At 44.0% G+C, this 22,198-nt stretch overlaps 1 protein-coding gene across 1 annotated transcript in view; it reads right to left on the bottom strand.

The window, feature by feature from the left end:
- PAK1 (p21 (RAC1) activated kinase 1) overlaps positions 1-21,866 on the bottom strand; it is a 52,210-nt gene extending 30,344 nt beyond the window's left edge. Inside the window, exon 1 of the mRNA XM_026034520.1 lies at positions 21,831-21,866. The gene's annotated coding sequence lies outside the window, so the exon portion shown is untranslated. The remainder of the gene's footprint in view (positions 1-21,830) is intronic.
- Positions 21,867-22,198: the final 332 nt, after the last annotated feature.

The raw sequence follows: 22,198 nt of genomic DNA, 5'->3' as shown, positions 1-22,198 counted from the left end.
TTGGCCACCAGGGCACAAGATTCATCTCCCTTTTGGGCCTCATAATTAAATGAGCACCGGGAGCAATTAGCGCATGGGGAGTCAGACAAGCAAAGACATTGTCGATGCAGATACAGTTCTTGACTACTATATATAACAGCAGCACTCAAAGCAAAGCCCATGTACACAGCTGGAAAGACATAGCCCTGATCTGGGACTGGGAGTCAGGAAACAAAACCACTCAGCAGCCCAAGACTCGTCTAACTCAAAACCATCAACRTCATGCCTGTATTTTTGCTGTAAATCAGTTTTTTATCCCTAGGCATTCACCTAGCAGAGCAGAAGCTCAGCAAATGTGGAATCTTCTGCTATTAAAAACACACAACAGACATGGAGAAAAACAACAGAGATGGAACAGGACAGGCAAATGACTGATGGCTAAAGTAGAAAGCAATTAAAAAGTCAGGTGGAGCTGGAGCCCGTGATGTCCAATGCATACTAATTGCTGGAGTCAACAGGAAAACTCATAAAAAAGCCATCTATAATTCATGCATGCTGGCAAGGCAGTAGCTGTAAGCGACTCACCACAACTTATAGATGAATAAACTATATTAAACAGGAGAGGGGGAAGGGAGAAGCTCCAGCCAGTGGTTTCCCCCCTCTCTGCCTACCAGCAAAGGCGACTCCAACGCTTTCCACGCTGAGAYGGAAGGATGGAAGGAACCCAGAGTATCATCCTGGAAAGTCCCGAACAACTCACTCAAGTTTTAAATGCATTTGCCAACACACAGTACGTACATCAGTGTCTTGTTAAACRCAGAGATGTGACATTTGCGATGAGAGAGGCAAGGCACAGCACGTGTCAGAAAATACGCCGAGTTGACAAATGCACAGAGGACAGTTTAGTGCCATGGGCAGCAGAAAGGCCCGGAGTRGAGATGGCAGAAAACTCTGTGTTAACCCATTCCGTAAAAGCTAAACTCTCCTTGGGAGAAGCAAGTCGAGGACGGGGAGCAACAAAGAGGAAAGCAAGRTCCTCAGAGAGGAAAAACTCACCCAAATCCTGCTTTACGGGAAGACTAAAGAACAAGACGACTCTGAATCCAAAGCACAAGCATCAGTAGTGGATGAAGCTGCTCAAGAGCCTCAATTAGACCGCGAGGGAATCGCCACCACAGCTCAGCCCTAATTGGAAATGCAAACATTTATCCTGCGCGCGGCGCCGGCCACCGAGCCCGGCTCCCTTGTCTTCGTTGCAGCTAATGACGCTGGGAAGTCCTGTGTTCGGGGGCGTTTATGTAACGGACCAGCAAACCCGTCACATTCCCTTAATTGCCAGCCAGGATGCTCATCGTGGCAGCGCTTTGTGGTTTTCTTCAATTAAATCAAATCACACGACCTGCTTCGGTTTCACGTTGCTTCTTTAAAGGCCTGGTTGTTCTTCAAAGTTGGGGAGGGAGGCAGAGCAAACCATTTTCCCAGGATAAAAGGAGCTTTGCATCAAACACGCGTTTTTGCAGGCATGGAGAGACATGGAAAGCAAGAGCAGAGATCCATAACGGAAAGAGCTAATTTACCACCAGTGGAGACAAAACAACTTAAGAGGCACACATAAATCTGCTTCAAGTCGGCAATGATTACTCCCTCGATTATGACACATTTAGTGCTCTAAAAGCAGMTCATTTAGAAGATGAAAAAAAGCCTGAAGTACTTTAGGGTTTTCACACAGCTTAGCTTTTGCAGTAGAGCCATCCTCACTCTATAATAAAAAAATATATAATAAAGTATCAGTTCTGTGCTTATACTAATATTTTAGTTAGTAAGACACCCTACTGCACACTGTTCGTAACACCAGTCTGTGCAGAGGCTGCCCTGCAGCAAGCTCTCACATTAGCAGACTCTGCTACTTTCACCAAATGGGCTGCATAACTTTGACTAGGCCATTAAGAATCAGCATCATTCATTTTATTGAACAGGAGCTCGTTTTGAGGAGKTACCACCAGGCATTTTATCACCATCTTGATATGGTGATAAAAYGGATCCAAATCATACTGCTTTGTAAGGAGAGAATAAAAAGCTCCATAGGTCTGGAACCGGGATCTGCTGTTTCCAGAACAGAGGGTGACACAATTTCCTACCTCCATCATTATATTTATTCCATGAAATACAAGCAGTTTATTAGAACATCACTATGTTAAAGGGACTATAACTAGGAGCTAATGGTCACCTATCATTGGTCATCATCATGCAGCCATGATGCCTTCAGATGGTCTTGCACCTTTTCTAAGCACTAGACAATGCTCACAGGTCTCCCAAGTGAAGGTGGCATCTAAACACTGATAATCTAGGCAGAAATGTGGGTCAAGGCAGTTTATTGAGCGCAGCAGTCGCTCCCTCCCTTGCTGCAAGCCCCCTTTGCTGAAGTCCCACTGTCACCTCCTCCTAAGGTTACCTGAATGAGCTGCACTACTAGAGCCCAGTGTGCAGCCCAGCAAGACACAGACGTTTCCAATCATCCCTTCTTCATTCCAGCAATGAGGATTCAAGGCTATTCCCTGCCAACACAGCCTGGCAGAATGTCCTGCTCATACCCTCACCTTACTGCTTCCTTGGGGCCCAGGTGTGCAAAACACTTCTCACCTTGGTGTGAACTGCCCATATCCCTGTTTCTCCTATCACAAATCCAAGACAATAGAGCACAAAATGAGGTATTTTTAATTCAGTTTTAAACTCAATTTTAACTCATTTATTTGCCCTAAACCTCTGATGCAAACAAGGCAGGCTGGTTCAGAAATGGTTATTTCACAGGTCACAACAAAGTCACAGGCAGCCCCTGACCGGACCCAGGCGGAATGGGCAGGGCAGCATCTCTCCAATTAACCTTGCCCTGTTCATCTGAATGCGGGAAGGGAGATCTCACAAATCAATCCAACACAGAACAGAATCTGATGGCTTAAGGAAATCCTCTCCTCAGCAAGCAGAAGGCTGCTCTTTCYACTGCTGCTCTCCTGTCATTCCCTCCAAGCTGAGTTTTCCTCCATTCTTGCATTGCGGGGACTTGCAGGCACTGAGCATGGCCTCTCGAATTATCACTATTTGGTCGCTTGTATTTTTAGAGAATTCATTTCAAACTGGAACTGCATTTTATTTATTTATTTATTTATTTCTGAACATGCCTCCCTGCATACCTAGTTTTACCTGAGAAACTACCTAGTCCATCTGAGGACCTGAGAAAACACCCCTCCCCTAACCACAGCCTCTAAGTTTTCTCTCTGTTGCTCTATTCAAGTATTGTAACAGACATCCARGTCTGTGGTCTATCATTATCTTTAGTCCCTTTAGCACTAAAAACAGAAGTGGTGTCAGCCTGATATTTCAACGGGGTATGAATTTACATCCGCATACCTGAAACTCTCTGAGGATCCTGCTGCTTTGCTTTGGAAAAGCCTGAACTGCGGTCTCCGGAGCAGAAGTGGCCAAATCCCAAGCCACGACTCTTTGAAATGGGTTCTTAGACAGAAGATCGGGGCAAACCAACCCACAAATCTGTCATTTTAATATCTCATGCCATCAGCTGCCACTTGTAGCTTAGATCCAGGGTGATGTATTGTCTCCAGCTCGGCTCAGCTGGTTCCTAACAGTCTCTCCCCTGTGGAGCATCTGTATTTTGGCTATTTCCTTGGAGATTCATTAACCTTTTCCCTCCTCAAAGGTTGAGATTATTGGCATTTTTTCCTCAGACTACATTTCTAAGCATTCAAATGACCTGTCAAAACAGAGAAATAAATAAATCCAGGGAAGTATCAATTTGTCACCTCTCTGTCAAGGCCTCCTAGGTAAAAATAAGATTTAAACTTTGGCTAATGCCTTTAAACACTGTTTGCTATTCAGGCATGTCTGTATATATCATTTACATCTCATTCTACTCTTTCTCTTAATGCCAGTGTCCTCAGAGGAAAAGGGTGAATTAGAATATTGGCACCTCTAATTAAGGAGGCAATTAGATCTATGACAACAATCCATAGCTGAATGTGTGCTAAAAATAGTCTAGTTAGAGTTCTGCTTTAATTAAAAATCAGACAAATAATCCCATTATGCTGAAGATTATTTTAGGTGTGGTTCTGCTCCAGCACAAATCTTTTTTTTTTTTTTTTTTTAAATCTTTACTCTGGTAGTTGAAAAGTAACTGCAAAAGTCTAACAGAAAATTTTATTATCTGCAAAAAATACCTCTCCCAACCAGAGAGGTCAGAAAATTTGAGAAAGATTATCCGTTCAGCMACTTGCTAAATTGCTAAAAATAAAATTAATTTTAAAAAACAGCAACTCAGTCCAGCAATTTTTTCCTGTTCTTCTCCCTACTACCTGCAAAACCTGCCTTAAGGGGTTTCTTATTATCTCATATTTCCAATCTTGGCTTCCTTTGTCAAAAAGKAGCATGTGACTTTCGTACAGCTGCACAGTTCTCAAGCTTTATTAAAAAAGAAGAAAAAAAGAAGAAATATTTCAAAAAACATCTTTCATTTCTGGATTTGCTCTCACATGCTCTGTGAGGCCCTGCTGCCTAACAACATTTCATCCGTAAAATACAGTTGCACAAGGCAGATTAGTTGCCAGAGCCTCTTAAGGGCTTGTGTCACTGGGGTCCACAAGAAGAGGGCAAGAGAAGCTGGTTTCCAGGATAAGCTGCAGCACAGAAGCAGAGCAAGCCACTCATAGGGGTGACCTGGCTATTTTGTTCACAGAATGGCTGAGGTTGGAAGGGGCCTCTAGAGATCATCTAGCCCAATCCCCCTGCTCCAGCAGGGATGCCCAGAGCACAGGGCACCTGGTCGCATTCAGGTGGCCTTGGAAGACCTCCATAGAAGGAGACTCCACAACCTCCTTGAGCAGCCTATGCCAGGGCTCTGGCACCCTCACAMCAAAGAAGTTCTTCCTCACATGCAGATGGAACTGCCTGGGTTTCAACTTGTGCCCATTGCCCCTTGTACTGTCATCGACCACCGTGAGATTTTGGCCCCTTCCTCCCTGCACTCCCCCTTTATGTACTTATACATGTTGATCAGATCACCTCTCAGCCTTCTCTTCTYGAGGCTAAACAGGCCCAGCTCACTCRGTCTCCCCTCATACGAGAGATGCTCCAGTCCCTTCATCATCTTGGTCACTCTGGAAGCTCCACATCCCTCATGCCCTGGGGAGTCCAGAACTGTACCCAATGCTCCAGGTGCAGCCTCACCAGAGCTGAGTAGAGGGGCAGGATCCCCTCCCTTGACCTGCTGGCAATGTCCTCCTGATGSAGCCAGGAGACCATTGGCCTTCTTGGCCACGCGGGCACCGCTGACTCATGGATAATTTGTTGTCAGTCAGGACTCCCAGATCCCTCTTCATAGGGCTGTTTTTCCAGCTATTTCCCAGCTATTTTGTTACTTACAGAAAGCAGGAATATATATATTTTTTTAAAGAATTCAGAAYGCATAATTACCCTCAAAAATATGAAGTACTATCTGTAAAAAAGAAGCTGTAAAAAGCCATAATACAGTACACACATAGTATTCAGTATTATTCAGTGGCTTCTCTACTTCTGTAAGTACACATACACCTGGACTTATCTTTACTCACTTATATTCACTGAAACCATTGAAATACCCCCATACTACTTATTTTTAGCACTTGAGTGTGCAAGTCCAATGAACTGGTGAGTGGAAACAGATTTTGCTCATGCTGATATTTAAGAGCAAGTCTGTAAGGAAGCTTTCCTGCCTCCTCCACTGCCTGTCTCCCTCGGATACAGGCTGGCAGCTAGAGAGGGTATGCCATTGGGGATGGAGCAGGGGATTATGGAGCGGGAGGATTTCCCTTATTAGAAATCAGAATAGTCAGAGATTTTGAGGAGACTAAGGCTTCACTCCCTGCTCATAGGATAGGAGGGAGACGTCACGTGAGGCAGCGAGACAGCACAGCCCAAACATCCCTTTGGGGACCCGCTCGTGGCCACGCGGGTGTGCAGCTCCCTTGGAAGGTGACATTTGCTTCTACAGCTGCAGCTTTTGCACAGCAGCGATTCAGAGACCTGACACCAGCAGCAGCTCTGATGGAARGGCTGGAAACAAGACAAAAAAAAAGAGATGGAGCTGCCAGCCTCACTCAAAAGCTCCATCCTCATGAGTTCAAAGTGGCACCAGAATATTTTCATAGTTTTGGGGCTGGAATGGGATTCAAGCTGGCAATACACACAGGCTTGCAGAGTTTCTAGGACAGCAGCTTTAGAGAGCAAAGCACAGCTGACACAGACGTTAAAAAATCTGAGTGTGTTTGCCTGGTTCTCAGGGGGATTTAAACAGCAGGTGAGTAAGGCTGGTCTCTGGGACATGACCCTCTTATTTCAGCTATTTAGATGCAAATTGCTCGCTCCCTCACTCCCTTTTAACACCATCTGTTACCCCAGAGGTTTAGCCTAGGCCTAGGTTTGGGGGGAAGGGGATATAAACAGAGCATTGAGAAATTTTCAGTCAATGCCTCTATTTCCTCTGGGGTGCAGTTTGGGGGGGAAGGGAAAAAAAAACACTTTGCAATACTATTAAGTTACAATCAGATTTTCCCCTCACTCTTCTGCCACACTTTACCTGCTTACCCCTTAGATTTCCTACCCTGGAGAGCATTTTCTGCCCAGCAAGCAGGAGCGCAGAGTGATACCAGACTCAGGCTGCTATGGTGTCAGCGCACGGAACAAGTTGGTACTAGAACAAGCACAGGAGCTTCAGGGAATAGAAGGGTCAAAAAAAGAGAGGAGAAGCCTCTAAGGCCCAGGATTAAAAGATCTCAGTCTTGGGGAAGTCTCCGTTTCATTTCTCCATGACAGTGGCTCATGTTCAAGAACTGCTCAAAGACCTGATTCATTAAATATGATGCAGAGGGCTCTGAATTCCCCCTCAAGAAAAGATCCCAGGCAAGTGAAAGGCCATGAAGATGGTTAAGGAAATGGAGCACATGGCATGAGGAGAGGATGCGAGTGCTGGGACTGTTTAGCCTGCAGAAGAGAAGGCTCAGGGGAATCTTATCAATGTGTATGAAAACCTGAGAGAAGGATGTACAGGAGACTGAGCCAGAACCTTCATGGTGGTAGCCAAGGAAAGGACCTAATGGACACAGACCGAAATACAAGAAATTTCCCTCCACCATAAGAAGGTTACTAATTACAAGGGTGTTTGAACACCAGCACGGGTTGTCCAGAGAGGATGCAGAGTCTCCCAACACGGAGATATTCAAAAGGTGACTGAACATGGTCCTGAGCTCCAGCTGACCCTGCTTGATGCAGGGAGGTGACTAGACCATCTCCAAAGGTCATTTCTGACCTCCCCAACCGGGGAGGTCGTTTCTGACCTCCCCAACCACAGGCCTCAAAAAGTAGCAGGGAAACTTGAATAGAGAGACATTTCCATGATCATTTTTAACTCCTTATGTGAAGTATTTGGATTAATTTCTTTTTTTTTTGTCAAAAGTGGCTAAGACTCCAATTTAGTGATGATGGCAAATAAAGAGACAACTTGGAACACAAGGTCAGTGAGAGTTTGGGATCCGTACTGCAATGCCCTCCTTTTGCCCAGTTTTAAGGTGTGAATCACAGTGCTGGTACTCAAGAGATGCAAGTTCTGGTCCTGGTTCTTGCACCAACCTATTTTGTGAACTTGGAGACACTGGGAGGGGGAAGAAATTACTTTTCCTTTTGTTTCTCTTCATCCAATTCAATCTTTGGAAGAAAGGCAATTCAAGCACAATTAGCATGAAAAAAAAAATGTTTTCCAGGTGCTTCTGCAATTGCAGTTACCATAAACAACAAAAAAAAAAAGTTGCCAAAACCAAAATAACTCTTGGCTAACAACCTGACACATCCAATTGTGACAGGGATGAAGAGCAAAGGGGAAAAGAAAGAAAGGGGAATGAAAGAATGATGGAAAAACCCTCCTCACCTTCCAGGTTGTATGATGTGACAGAAAAACCCTCCTACTGTCAGGTATGAATAAGAGGAGGACATGTCCTGAACAGAAGTGTGAATACAAGAAAAATGCAAGAATATCAGCTGCAGAGCCCCAACCCGGAGTGAATTCCTAGGTTGTTCTTSCGCAACATTAAACATCGAGGCAGTTTTGGGCAGATTTTGTAGTGTGGTGCAGAAGAGACGTTCTTTGGCTGGCAAATAYGTCCTGCTAGGCCAGCTTTGCAGAGCAGTGTTTTTTAGAAGGCTGGGGGATGGTGTTTGGGCCTTTTTCTTTTTTTACTGCTGGGATTTTGTGTTGTTTTTTGCATGTGGACAACACATTTTTCCCCCCTTTCTTGCACACGCAGGCCAGGAGCCAACTATTCAGTGTCAGCCAGAAACCCCAGGTACCTACCTTCCAACTATTAACTCCTATTGATAATAAGCAGTTCAGAATCTCTTGCAGTATTTAGACAAAAGTTGCAGATAGTTCACAGCACCATTTTCCTAGAAAATCAATTATCTCAACAAAAGTTGTTTCAATAAAATTGTGACATTCTGAAAGAACTTAAAAGTTTTCACTTCACAGTAAAGTGGTTATTCTCCCTCCATTTATGAAAAGTGGAGCTTTCAGAACAGGAGAGTTTCCCTTCCAGAATAAAAGTCATCTTTATGAACTGCTCTAAAGCACCAGCTAATTTCTATTTCCAGATCTCTGGCACTTGACCAGCATTACGGAGGATCCAAGGAGCAGCTGGTAGAAACGTTTTTATTTAATCAACTTCTTGTTCACAAAACCAACTCCACGTATGAAGCTGAACTAACACTGGCCTGGGCTGTAATCCTGCAATCTGATCTGTGACACAAGATAGTGCTGATTTTCAGTCTCGTTGACTTTAAAAAGGCAGAAAGGTCGTGGGTGACCTAAGCTAAAGGGACACCTGGTGCTAATGCCAGCCAGTCGCCCACTGAAAACACATGGAGTTTGGCCCAAATTAGGTTCTTGGGATTTATCCCTTGCAGCGCTTCCCATGCGGTGCTACCTGGCAGCTTCCAAAATGTGAAGGACGAGATCTGAGATGAGGTTTCCAAGTGTACATTTCATAGTAAGTGAATTTAGCCAATGTACATCTATGTGCACACATTAATTGCATTTTTTAGGGTGCTGATTTTAACACATAGGGTACTCAACAAGCTCTTTGGTACAAGAACCCCACAAACATTTGCACCCAGGGCACCCTGAAATTACTTAATAATCCCACATTTTACTAAATCCTGCTGGATTTCCTGCTGTTATCAGCTAAGTTATGCCAGCAATAGAAGGATGCTCCGCAAACCAGCCTGCTACTGGTSGAGGGCCTTCACTATCCCCATTCAACACTCTTATCTAGGCAATATTTGTTTATATGACGTCTATGATGGTGTCAAATGACTTTCCACTCACAGGAAAGTGGCTAACAGCCCAATCTGACCTTTATCTTGTAACRAGGCAAACAGGCCGCCCATGTCTTCCGGGAGCCAGAGGCCTCCTCCTGCTCTCAGCAGGGCCTGGATCCTGCCCAGACTGAAGTCACCAATTTCAGGAATTCCAACATATGGTCTGTGGCAACTACTTGTTAAACGGAACCTTTATTCAGCTCTGTATCCATATAACCAATCAATGCAGCACCCCCAAAACCAAACAAGCTACAATAATTAGAAAGACAGACAAGGGAAAGGAAGTTTGACAAGGTATCTTTTGAGGTTGGGAATAGGTCTCATTTTGGAAAAAAGAGTCAAGCTAAGCACATGCTGCTGAAGAGACGGGACAGCTTCCATTGGAAAAGCAGCACCGAGTTCTCAAATGACAAGACCACCTCTATGGATGAGTTGAGATGCTTGCATTTTACCTCGAAACTATAGTCTTTTTCCTGTATTTCTGCCTAAGAACTAACTATCCAAGATGCAGGTGAAGGAAAAAAAAAAAAAAAGCCCAGTGACCAAAAGAAATAAAAACACAGCAAAAAAAATCTCACAGTTGTCACGTTTATGACTTACATTCTTTAGACAGGAAAATCTTTGGAGTAGGCACAAGTCTGTCTGCCCTCCCCTTCACAAGCCCTTAACATCAGGATTCTGTTTTTTTTTAAAAAACTGCCTATTTAAAATGATGCAAATTAAACAGCAGAAGTGACTGTGACATCCTGTTAAAAACCACACATCAACACGAAATAATCTATTCCACATCCTATTAAACTATTATTTACAGTGTAATAAAAAACAGTCACACAGACACCACTGTCACCACTGAGGAGCACACCTGGGAACCTCAGTGTCATGCAAAGCTCGTGCACAGTTTTGTAGCGCAAAGAGACCTTAAGATCCCAGCTAAAAGAGCAACTGTCCCATCCTCTATCTTTACAGTCAAGAAAACTTTAGAAATCTCCATTTCAAGTGGCATTTTTAAGACAAAAGTAACAGAAAGCTTTACAAGTGAGGAGTGGGTGGACAGAGAGACAGGACTTCATGTTATCTGGACAGTCGGGCGTTCGTCATGGATAGGCACAGTCACAGGACAGCAGGGTTTGCAGGCAGGAGAGCATGATTGAAAGTATTTGATTTTTACAGAGGGAAGGAATGCAGCAGAGCCCAAACAGAGAAGGCAGCCTGGCAAGCCAGGACAAGTAAAGCAGTGAGCGCTGCAGTCTAGACAAAAGCCTGGTTCTCTGGGGCCTTTTATTCTCCCTTCCTCCTCTATAGTTAAAATTAGGATGGTCTTAGTTCCTGCTTCCTAAATGGAAATGCTTAGAAAAGCAAACCGGATTTCAAAGCTTTCTAATAAATACACAGAGCTTAACATCAGCCCTCGCTGCCGAGCACGAGCAGTCCAGGCAATCATAGGGTAGCCTTGGGATCAGAGCAGAGCTACAGTGGGATGCTCTCCAGAGGTATTTTAGGAGAGGAGAATCAAATTGTCACACAGGCATAATTGCCAAGTTACAATCTAAAGATACTGCAATCTGTTTGACACATTTTATTGCAGAGGAGAGGCTAGAAGAGTCATATTTTGTTGTTATTAAAGTGTCCAAGTCTCTTAGCTCAGTGTTCATGTATTTGCYGAGAGGCAGGATTCCTTTTCCTTCACATTCTGCTTTTAACAGAAAGYATTAAAATCTTCTGCATAGCTGGGGAAAAGGATTTGGACAGATCGAGTTTAAAAGGACAGCCCACAGTGAGAATGGTGGAAATGACTACTCTTAAATGCCCTACTCCCAGTTTGCCCCATTGCGGGACAAATTGCTGTTCTTCATATCAGAGAAGCATCTGATATGGAACCAAGAGCTCAAGAAAAAAGATARTATGAGAGGCAGCAACAGCCTCAAAAGTTGCAGAATCAGACAGAATAATAGTAATAACCCACAMTGCAACAAATCATCTCAAAGGCAGGATTTTGCCCCAATTCCACAGTATGTTAAAGCGATCCATTTGTGATCCCTCTGGAAAAGGCTGCATGACATTGGCATGTTSAGCATCATCAAGCCCTACAGACACTCCACAGTATCCCAGAGATCAGTCCCAAACACTCATGCCATCTGCTAAACCCACAAGGCAGAAGATCTTTTAAGAGCAGGGAGTCAGTGTTAAGCAGCAGGTACAATTTCCTCTTTACCTCTCTCTCTCTTTTTTTTTTTTTTTTAAAGATATTTTTGTCCCATTCTCCATGGGACTGGAACACCATTTAAAGAGGACATTTTCTTCACAGCTCTATGAGAGATTTTCAGGTTGAAGAAGAAACTGAGCTACTGAAAAACCAAGTAGGTTGTCCAACTGGTTCTGTCACAGAGCAGGGAACTCTACCAGGCTCAAGTTCAAGGCAGGTGCCTTCTCTATCTCCAGCGTGAGTCTTCTTAAACAAAGTTGGCACAAAAGAGTGAAAAGGGACTTCAGATCTACTCAACAGTGCATGATTTCAAGCACCATTTTGATAATYAGGCTGAGCATCCACAGATAGAAAAGGCTCCACCTGTAACTCAAGAGAAAGGACAAGTACCACTTTACAGCTGTATGAAAGAGGCACCAAAAATCCAGTTTTGCCCCAACCCCTTGAGGTTTGGTGCTTTTCCAAATCATAGAAAGAAACACATGCACTATTTCTGCTCTACTTCACACCAGGTTAGGTACACAGTCCCCTTTTCTCCCCATTTTTGGATGAGATATACTCTGAGGAGCACTTTTTTTTTTTTTTTTTTTTAAAGAAACACATCTCTTACTCGGCAAGCAAGACAGAGCTCTCAAAAGCCACGCTCTATGCAGCAACACCCTTTATGGGGAAGCTATCAAAAACTGTTACCTGCAGCTGGGCAAACCTCAAGCATTTGCTAGTGTCACTCGGGCAGCATCTGCTAAAGGGCTGCAAGACTGAAAACACACGGTCACTTGCAGAAATTCACTTGCACGCGCAAAGCTGGGGAAGGAAACGGCACCAACCTCTCAGACGCCACCTCAGCGAGCTCTTGCACTGCTTCCTGAAAACCCACAACCTGATTCTGTTTCATCAGCTGCTCACAACACCCTGGGGCGCCTGCCCAGGCTGCAAAGGCACCTCTCATGGTAGCTCAGACAGAGCCACGAAGACACAAGAGGCAGGCGACCAAGATGGCAACATGACAGCGCTATTTTAACAGCAACTCGAGCACAGCCCCTGTTTCCCCTGAAAACGAAAGGCCCATTYGCTCCAGTGAGGCAGTTCGAGTGATTAAAGCCGCACACAGACTTAAAGAACTTGTTGGGTCATGATGTGGCTCATTCTGAGARTTTGTATGCGGGCTGTTTACGCAGAAATTAACCTAGGGCCTTGGAATGTGCTGCTTAATTTAGAAGAGTGATTACTTACAGCACCTGCTGCTGCCCTCTCGGGATCTGATATGCCAGCTTCTCCAGAATCAACGCAATCTTGGCTTAATTACAAATGTAAATAGTYTTAGAAGAACTTGAAAGAAAAAAAGCCCTAAATGTATAATGTAGCAACCAGCTTGGTTATCAGTGGCAACTGAAATTAGGATTTCCAAAGCAAAAAGCATTAAATCTTGGCAGTTTGAGCTGTGGCCCCACAATGGATCCTTGCAACATGCATATCCTCAGCCTATGCATTGCATAGACTACTCAAAGCCAATTGCATATGCACCTGACAGTCCCACAGGGAGGATTTCTACACAGCAGGAGAACCTTTGCATGCCTATAGACACCATCAGCCAACAAGAGGCCTCGCTCTACCCTGAAGAGAGATTACCTGAAGRCTTTAAATCTAAAGTCAAATGCACAGGATGATTGTCATGCAAGCTGARTGCAGCAATGCTGGTGTCAGCAGGCCAAGGAGGGAGGAAGGGAAGGCAAAAGGAGCCCTAAAGAACAGGCTCAGTCCTTTGGATGGCAACTACTCCAAAATTTCTGTTTAAACTTACATACAGGATTCTCCTATTCCCATAATTTGGCCACAGTAGCCAAAACATGGCTTTTTTGACAAACCCATCTAGGTCATTTCAAGTAGCAGTTTATTATGTTACTATATTCAAGCAGGGTATTTCTGGTGGTGCACAGGAAGAATAATGGGAATTACGTTCTCTCTCTTCCTCCCCACTCTAGAGAAATAGTTATTCTCTAACTGCTTCATCTGCTTCTCTTAATATGCAGATAGGGACTTAAAGCACATACCTAAATGTGTACAGGCATTGAGAAAAGTACAGTTTCAAGAGGAAGTGCAAATCTTGCTCATCTCACCTCTAATTGCTGCACATGCATTTTTGTTCTGTTCAGTCAACACAAATATTTCCCTCAGCATAAGTGATGCTGGACGCTTCTTTCCAGAGCACAGCAAAGTTCAGAGACAAACAYGGAGACTTTTTTGAGTGGGTCCATCTCAGAGTAAGGAATCAGCCCACTCACTCATCTGCACAGAAGTCCAAAGTGACTCTAACGTTGGGGTTTATTTCTGCTCCTAAGCAAGCCAGAGGTTATTTGCCCAATTCAGCAGGGCTCTTAAAGCATCCTCAAGCTTCATGTATTCAGGAAGACTTTTTAAGCAGCTTGAAAACATCGAACAGCTCGTGCCCGCTTCCTCCCTGACCCAAATGTATTGTCCCATAAAGCTGCATACAAAAAGGGTTGCACTTTAGGAGGTGGAACAAAGAACCTAGCATTCCTGTCTGCGTGTAATAAAAACAGTTTGAACAAGCATTCAAAAGGTCGCAGTCATTACAGACTCCCTGAACTGTGGGGGCACCCGGTCCCAATGCAAGCTGCACAGCTCATCTCTTTCAAGCCTAACAGTTTGGCTACGTTTGCAGGTCTTTTGGGGACACTACGCAGAGCACCAGACTGCCTCAGCTCCAGATATTGCCTGTCTCCTGAAGSCAAAGAAAACAAGGCTAAACTCAACATACTGAACATTAGAAGATCTGTGCAAGCAAAATCTCAATCCACCCATCACTTTTCAGCCATTTAGCATCCAGAAACTTCATCTTTGTCCCGAGGATGCTCTTATTTCTTTGCTTATGGCCTGTCTCTGTGAATCTTCTAATCTGTGCAGCCCTCAAAAAGAACAAAACTGTTGTTTCACTGCCCAGCTAATTAACAGACACTTGGAATAAAGAAATATGCTGAAATAATTTGGAAGGAAAAATAAAGAGTTTCTGCAGAGAAGGATGATACTCTCTTTCCTGCCAACTCCTGCTATCGAGGAAAGGGACTAATAAAATTTCAGGATCTTTTTCTAAATTTTAAGCAACACAGAAAATAATCACTCTGTAAAACACTGTTCAAAGGCAAAGCACTAGAGCACTAGTTATATGGGTGAAGAGATGGAGAAGATACCCCAAATTGTACAATACTACCCATACAAGCTCCTTATCCACATATAAACTGGGAGCAGTTTCTAAGAGAGCTGGGGGAGGGTCAGCCAGGTTTGCAGCAGAGAAGCACACTGCAGCTTTGCAGCTTCTCTCCTCTCCTAGTCCTGGGTTTTCTGTTTCCACCTCAGCTCCAATCCTCTGCTAATTTTGAAAATGGCTGAAGAGCAAGGCACAGAGCAGGCATCCAGAGGGGCATGACACCAGGCAGAGACTGCTAAAGTTTGGAGAGACACTGAAAATGACAGTAATGAGGAAAGCAGGGAGGGAGCCAGAAGCCTGCACTGCCTTTACCTGTTTCCTGGGCAACTTTCCAAGGTGGAGGACACACAACAGGGGAGACCTCAGTTTTCTCTCAACACACAGAATCACTACTAGGCATCACTCTGCATTTTYCCCTTCCTCCTACATGATCTTGCTGGGCTTCTCTTTGGCTAAAACCACCAACTGATTCTAATACTTTGCCTTATTTCTTATAGGACACAAGTAGAATTAAGTATTGTCTTGGATTGCAGCTCCTGGCAAAACTCATGGGAGTTTTGGTCTGATCCTTGATACTTGAAATGCAATTTTTTATTTCAAGCCTCTCTCTCTAAAACCATGTGGAATTTCCCTGCAGTTTCTGCATTCTAAGGTGCTTCAAGTCCTTCACAGTTCCTCTCAGATTCACATCAGTGACACTGTTCTAGCTCTTCCAGAGACACCACCCTGCTTTCCCTGATCGGGCACGAGCTGCATCCTCTGCTGCCCTCCAGTCTAGAAGAAAGGGAAGCAGGTGCCATTAATGGAGCGTTCAAGTTTTAGCTCTGCACTCAACGATGTGACAAGAACACAGTGACTGCCTGAAGCACAGGCCCAAACTTGACAGCGCAAGCAGATCCAAGATGTGACAGGATCATCAGACTCCCTTCTGTATGAAATGTGTTCACTTGCATTTCTCTGCTAAACAGCTGGAGAGTATCTATTCAGACCACAGTTTTCTTTGCCTCTCCTCCTTACTAAGGTGTTCCTCCAAAGCAAGTTCCTTCCTTTCACTGGACAGCGAGGCAGGTGTCCAACAGTTATGGGCAATTTGCCATAGGACACATTACAAAACTCAAGTGCCCCCTGTTATTTCCCACCAGTTTAAGTCCTGGACACTTTTTAAAAAAGCTGCAGGACCTGCTTGTTCAATATAGCAAGAGCTGAGTGTGAAACTCACCTCTGATGCATGAAAGGAGACTACATACTTTGGACAACACAGAAACCTGAACTTCTAGACACTCTCTGGAGACAGATTTCTGTGCAGAGAAAAGCAGCAGAAATCCTTTAGGGATGAAACTCAGTGGCATCAGATTTTTAGTTCAGATGAATGCAACAGAAAGGAAAAGTATCTGCCCCTCACACTCCTGGCTGCAACAAAGAGATGCCAAAACTCACCAGGCTTGTTGCTTTCGAAAAAAAATAATTGAAAGCCAACAGGATCAGCCAGAAACTGGAAGGTCACRACAGTGCAGTCTATCAACAGCTTGGCTTCTTCAACATCACACTGAAATCCTGGAAAGAAATGTTCTCTTTGGAGGTAATAAAAGGCCTCCAGCATGCAAGGCTTTCTCAAACGGGTGCTCACTTTGGTTGCCACATGCAGGCAGCAGATGTTAATGACAGATCAGGTCTGACTCATAACAACTCATTAACCTCTTTGCAGACTTTGTGGTTTGTTTTTCATATTTCTCTTTGTGCACAGTGAAAGAAATCTTTTGTTTACATGCTCCGCTTCCAACAAATGAGTTTTAACACACTTACACTTATTTCTTCTTAAAAGAAACAAACACGAACATGCAACCATCCTGGATTTTCCCTCCATAAGGATACTGAAAACAGAAACATTCTTCTCATCTATTCCCTCTGCCATTTCAGTGTTAGAACTGAAATCAAATCTCAATAGATAGCCTTAAATATATGTGTGTGTGTGTGTGTGTGTGTGTGTGTGTGTGTATGTATATATAAAAAAATAAAGAGTATTTCCAGAAGAAGCTGCTCAGTAAACAGCCCTGGGATTTGTGAATGGAGACAAATCCAGTTTCAGAGTCAAGAGCTGCTCTCACCCCAGCAGTTTCCCTCCCTGTAAGAGATGGGCAAATTAAGCAGTCTACACTGGGCATAGTGAAGAAGTCCTCAGGAGCATAAAGTCACAGAGAAAAGACTCAGAAATAAACGTGGATCCCATTTGTCTGTTCCTACTATGGGGACAACAAACTCTGGCAGAGCTGCAGCCACCTATATGTGCCCAGAGCCATAAATCAGCRCGCTAGAATAAAGGTACGAAGGAGACTGTTGATTTGCATCTTTGCAGTCAGTCTTTGCAGGCAGGGGCAAGCCCCCAGGTAGATTGGACCAAGAGGGATCTGAATCAGACCTGCCATCTGCGAGGCGACTGATTTTGATGGCATTTTGCTCAAACCCTCTGGGCTGTTTTCACTCTCTCATGAGAATCTGCTGATACAGTTATGCAAAAGAGATGCCTCGCCCTTAAGCAGAAAAGCARAGTCCAACATTTGCCCGCTACCTGGATGACTGTTTCCTATGGAAAACTCATGGAAGAGAGCTCTGGGGAAAGGAAAGGTTGCAGGTGAAGTCAACGCACACAGGATTCATCCGGTTTAGGACCGTGAAGCCTATGGCCATTGCACCTATTTTGAGCCATGTGCACTTTCCTCCCCATGTTCCTGCAGGTGATGGTGAGATGGTTTTGTCAGAATTGCTCCCTCTCTGCTCCCTCAAGAATTAAAGGAGCCAATAGAAGAAATACCCTGCTGGGTCATACCTGCAGTCCACCTTCCCAAGTCCTTTCCCTCACATCTCCCCCAATTAAACAGACTTGTTTTACCAGGCTAGATCTCTGCTTAATCCTTTTGGTATCCATATACAGACCTGYTGCCCATAAATCCATATAATCCTTTTCTGAACCTGCTGATACTGAAGCAGCACGTTCCAGATGTTCAACACTTGCTGAGCAAGGGACTTTCTTCCATTTCAATCTCCTGGATTGATTTGAAGACTGATTGATCAAGAGCTTCCCAGCAGCAGGAGCATGGGATCCAAAGGGCAAGTTTCACATTCAGCTTTATCCAATGACTTTATCCTTTATAATCTTTATCCATGTTCCTTTCCTTTCTCCTCAAAAGAACAAAAAAAAAAAAAAGAATTCCAGTCTTCTCAGCCCATCCTGAGGGGGTCCATCTCTCTGATCATTTAGCTGATCTCTAACTCCTGTATCCCACTTGATGTGTAGAGACCAGAGCTGCACTTCTGTGGATGCACCTAGCATTTATACAGAGGCAAAATTATAACCTCCATGCCCTTCCTGAGGACAGTGGCAGCTTTTTTGATCACTGCTGCACAGTGATATCTCCCTGAAATGATCAGCTCTGTGACGACTCCATGGTGACTTTTGGAGTTCCTAGTCATTGGGGTGGCATCCAACTRCCTCAAAGAGCTTTAGATGACCATCAAGGCTGCAGATTTGGCTTCTAGCTCCAGGCTGCCATATTGACCTAAGGCACACCCTGTGATGACTCTGTGCTGGCCTGAAAAGTGAAATCAACCCCTGCTTTTTGCTTCCTGTTACTCGGACAGCTTCCAAAACATAAAACAGCCTTTCCTCCAAGCCCCCAGCAACTTAGGATCTTGTCAGAAACTCTTCCGGAAATCCAAATCCTCTTCTTACTGGCATCCCACATTGCCAGGGTAGCAGCATTTCCCTTTTCAGAAGTTACAAGGAGYCTGCTAGGCCCCATTTATCTGTGTTTTCAGAACTCTTTATTATGGCTCTCCCTGGTAAGACAGTAGTGCGATTTGCTGGTGTGGTTCCCAGGATCTCCTCTGGAGCCCTTTTTATAGATGGGAATTACATTGGCAACCTGTAGCCCTCTGGTTCAGCAGCTGTCTGTAATGATAAATTATATGTACAACTTGGCCAGCAGTTTTGCAGTTCCACATTCAAGCTCCTTGGGACACTCCATTGAATGACATCCAGCCCTGGTGACTTATTAATACCTAACTTACCTATTTGGTCTAACTTTTCTTGTTTCTTTGCCTCAAATTAGCTTCTCTGACCTACTTGCTATTACAAATGCACTTGATGTGGGAATCTCCCCAACATCTTTACCTATAAGGATCAAGGCCAAAAAAATAAATAAAAATGCTATGCCTTTGCTATGCCTTTTTCAGCCCCAAAGGGCATTTTTTAYACCTTTGTCATCAAGCAATCCCCAGGGTCCCCGGCTGATATCCTAATGGATAGAAAAAGCAAAGGATTAGCATCTTAGGAGAGCAGTCCCAAGACAGAGTCTTTTGCTGCACTTCCCTGCACCTTGACCCACTTGTCAACCTGTCCACCCCTTCCAGTCCTGGTCTTATGAGACACTACAGAGAGATCAGCAAGAYTAATCCGTGTCCCCATGGTAGCCAGCTCCTGTTTGGATATTCAAGCACTAACAACAACAGTTTGGGTCAGGAGCAACTGGGTCCTAAGTTTTTTTCTTTCTGAGCTCTTCTTCATTGCAAAAACTGACTGAAAAACTGGCTGAAATAGAGAGTAACTTTTATGCAATCAGTCGTGACCGCACTGAAAGCTGCCAGGCAATGAGGTGCAAGCAACTGCAGAGTTAAGTGTTTTAGCCTAACTGAAGTATCAAATTCTGTTCTCCTTGCCAAATGAAGTCTTTCTCCTTCTCACCAGCACATCCCAGGAATACTCCAAGCAGAGACAGAAGTTCAGTGGAACTACTTCTTTCAGCAGAAAGCRTGAGAGAAGCTACCTGCCTACACAGGCACTTGTAGGGTCGAGACCAAAGCAGTTTCCTTCCTCCACACCCTCCATTCCTTGGCATTTACACCCTTTTGAAGCCCATAAACACTCCTGCCCTCCTCATCATTTTACAAAACTGCATATGCAGATAGCTCTTTTATCTTCCTCTTGCGTCAATCCCTCTAGCCCCAAAGTCATTGCTGTTGCTCTCCCTCAATTTCCTCCTGTTTATCTGCTAAAAAGTAGCAAGGATCAAAGACTGTGATGACTTCAGAAAGAAAAAAAATAATCCCCCCCACCCTTTGCACTGATTAGCAACATCAGACCCAATTTCCAGAGAGATATCTAAGAGGTTTTAAAAATATTTTACCAGCCGCAGTGCCAAATCCTGACAGTTTCCGAGGGAATTGAGCACCCACATGCTTTCTGGATTCCCACTAGATGCCCACATGTTTCAATCTGTAACCACATGAAATACTCAGCTTCTGTTCTCAAGGTTAGGCACTAAGTGCTGTTAAGAGAATCCCTGAACAATCCCACTGAAACCCAGAGGTGACTGGTGCAGTTATATCCTTTAGTTACACAATAGAAAAGGGGAAAAAAAAAAAAAAAAAAAAATCATGAGCAAACAAAAATAACATAGTCCCCAAATACATAGGAGAAAAGGGGGAAAAAAAAAAAAAAAAAGGTCTTTTAGTTAATACATTTTTTCTTTCCTTTGTGTTCATCAGATCTTACCAAATACTTGCTACACTATTTCCATCCATATGCAAACTTTTCATCTTGTCTAGGAATTCCAATTGCCAAAATCACTCTGCACATATATGAGGCAGCAGCACCAGCAATATCTTTCTGTTTTGGTTTAAAGCCATAGTTTTTAAGAAGAAGCTGAGGTCCACAAGGGAGCTTATAACCTGCTGCAGAAGCCAGCCTTGCAAACCTAAATAATTTTTTCAAGATTAGATGAGGACAAATAATGCTCACCAAAGCAACAGATAGAAGAGAACACTGCCACAGGGGTAATGGGGAGATGCAAGTTCCTGTTGTGCTTTAGTTTCAGACTCTTTCTCCCAATTTCACAGAATCACAGAATGGTTGAGGTTGAAGGGACCTCCAGAGCTCATCAAGTCCAACCTCCCTGTTCAAGCAGGGACAGCTAGAGCATATGGCAATTCATACTTACTAACTTATTAAGGACAGAGAACCATCCAGAGACAAAAATCCAGTTTGTACCAAGTGCTTTCAGATACCAAGCATAAGCAGGTTCAGCARTAATTGAGTGCATAGGTGCTAGAGGTTCAGAAAGTTGGGGGTTGCAGGAAGTTTAAACAGAATAAAAATTAAAAAAACACACAGAGCAGGTACCACAGTTACAGATACATCTYACAAGAGCAATAAGGCGCAGAGAAACTTGGGAACTGCTGTTGAAAAGGCACCAGATGMAGCCTCATCTTGTAGACTTCAGCTCCAGGTTTCAAACCTGTAGAGAGCTCCATGCCAGGTCCTTTAATACTACATCACAGCCATACTCACTCATAGAGCTGCTCTGTTAAATTATCTGCCAGGTCAGTGTTACAGCACAGGGGCCTGCCAAACATGGCAGGGGAAAGAGACCTGTCGGTAGCAGGAGGCCACAGTGAGCTCGGCCGTAGCCAACGTCACCTTCTGATCAAAGGTGACAGAAAAGTCCAGTCAGGAACAAGTTCCCTAAAGGTGCAGGGAGAAGCCTCCCGGTCTTTCATCATGAATGCACTACAAGAGAAATCAACTTCAGAGGTATGTTTTTAGTATTAATTTTTAGTTTCCCACATCAAAAGGARAAGAGCAGCTGAGAGCCACAGCTTTGCCATGGAGCGTTTTTTTTGCAAGACAAGGTAGGGGGTAGGGGCTGGCTTTTCAAAACACAAGAAAACTGAAGCGACTCATCCGATAATTGCCAAGAATGCAAAATCAACAAATCAACTCTCTCTTTTTGAATAGGTACATTTAGTTCATTAAGAATTTTAGTCCAGAGAGGGCACCCACACTTAGACTAAAATTAATACAGGTTGTGCCACATAAGTCTAGGTGCTCAGTGCATCTCAGTGAGAAGAATAATGCTTACAAAAATCTCAATGCACAAGTGTATGAATTTATGGGAAAGGTGGAAGATAGACAAGGAGATTACACGTGCTCGTCCTAATGGATTTAGAGACATTTACCTGCAGCTGCAGGGGGTGCAGATGGAGCAGTCTTTAGAAGAATCTCAGCTCTCCAAAACCAAACACAGCTACACCACACGTAGGAGGAGATAGGTTTGTTGAAGTCACTGCACCTGGATAACGAGCCAAAATAACAGGGTAGGATTCAAAGAGCAACTAAACACCTTCATCTATGCAAGACATCCCCTGTAATGCCAGACTTAGAGTCTGATGACACAAAGGGGTAGGATGTTTAGGGCAGAAAGCCACTTGCTGCTTGGTCAGGACTCATCTCAGTGACTACAATCTCTTGAACTGCACAGTGATGCATTTAATGCTGTCCCAAGTCAGCATATGATGAAACATTTCTAGAAAAATAAAAACCCACA

Source organism: Nothoprocta perdicaria, unplaced genomic scaffold, assembly GCF_003342845.1.
Source record: "Nothoprocta perdicaria isolate Ctin4 unplaced genomic scaffold, notPer1 scaffold_146, whole genome shotgun sequence".
Classification (NCBI taxonomy): domain Eukaryota; kingdom Metazoa; phylum Chordata; class Aves; order Tinamiformes; family Tinamidae; genus Nothoprocta; species Nothoprocta perdicaria.
This window is presented reverse-complemented; position numbering and strand designations above follow the sequence as displayed.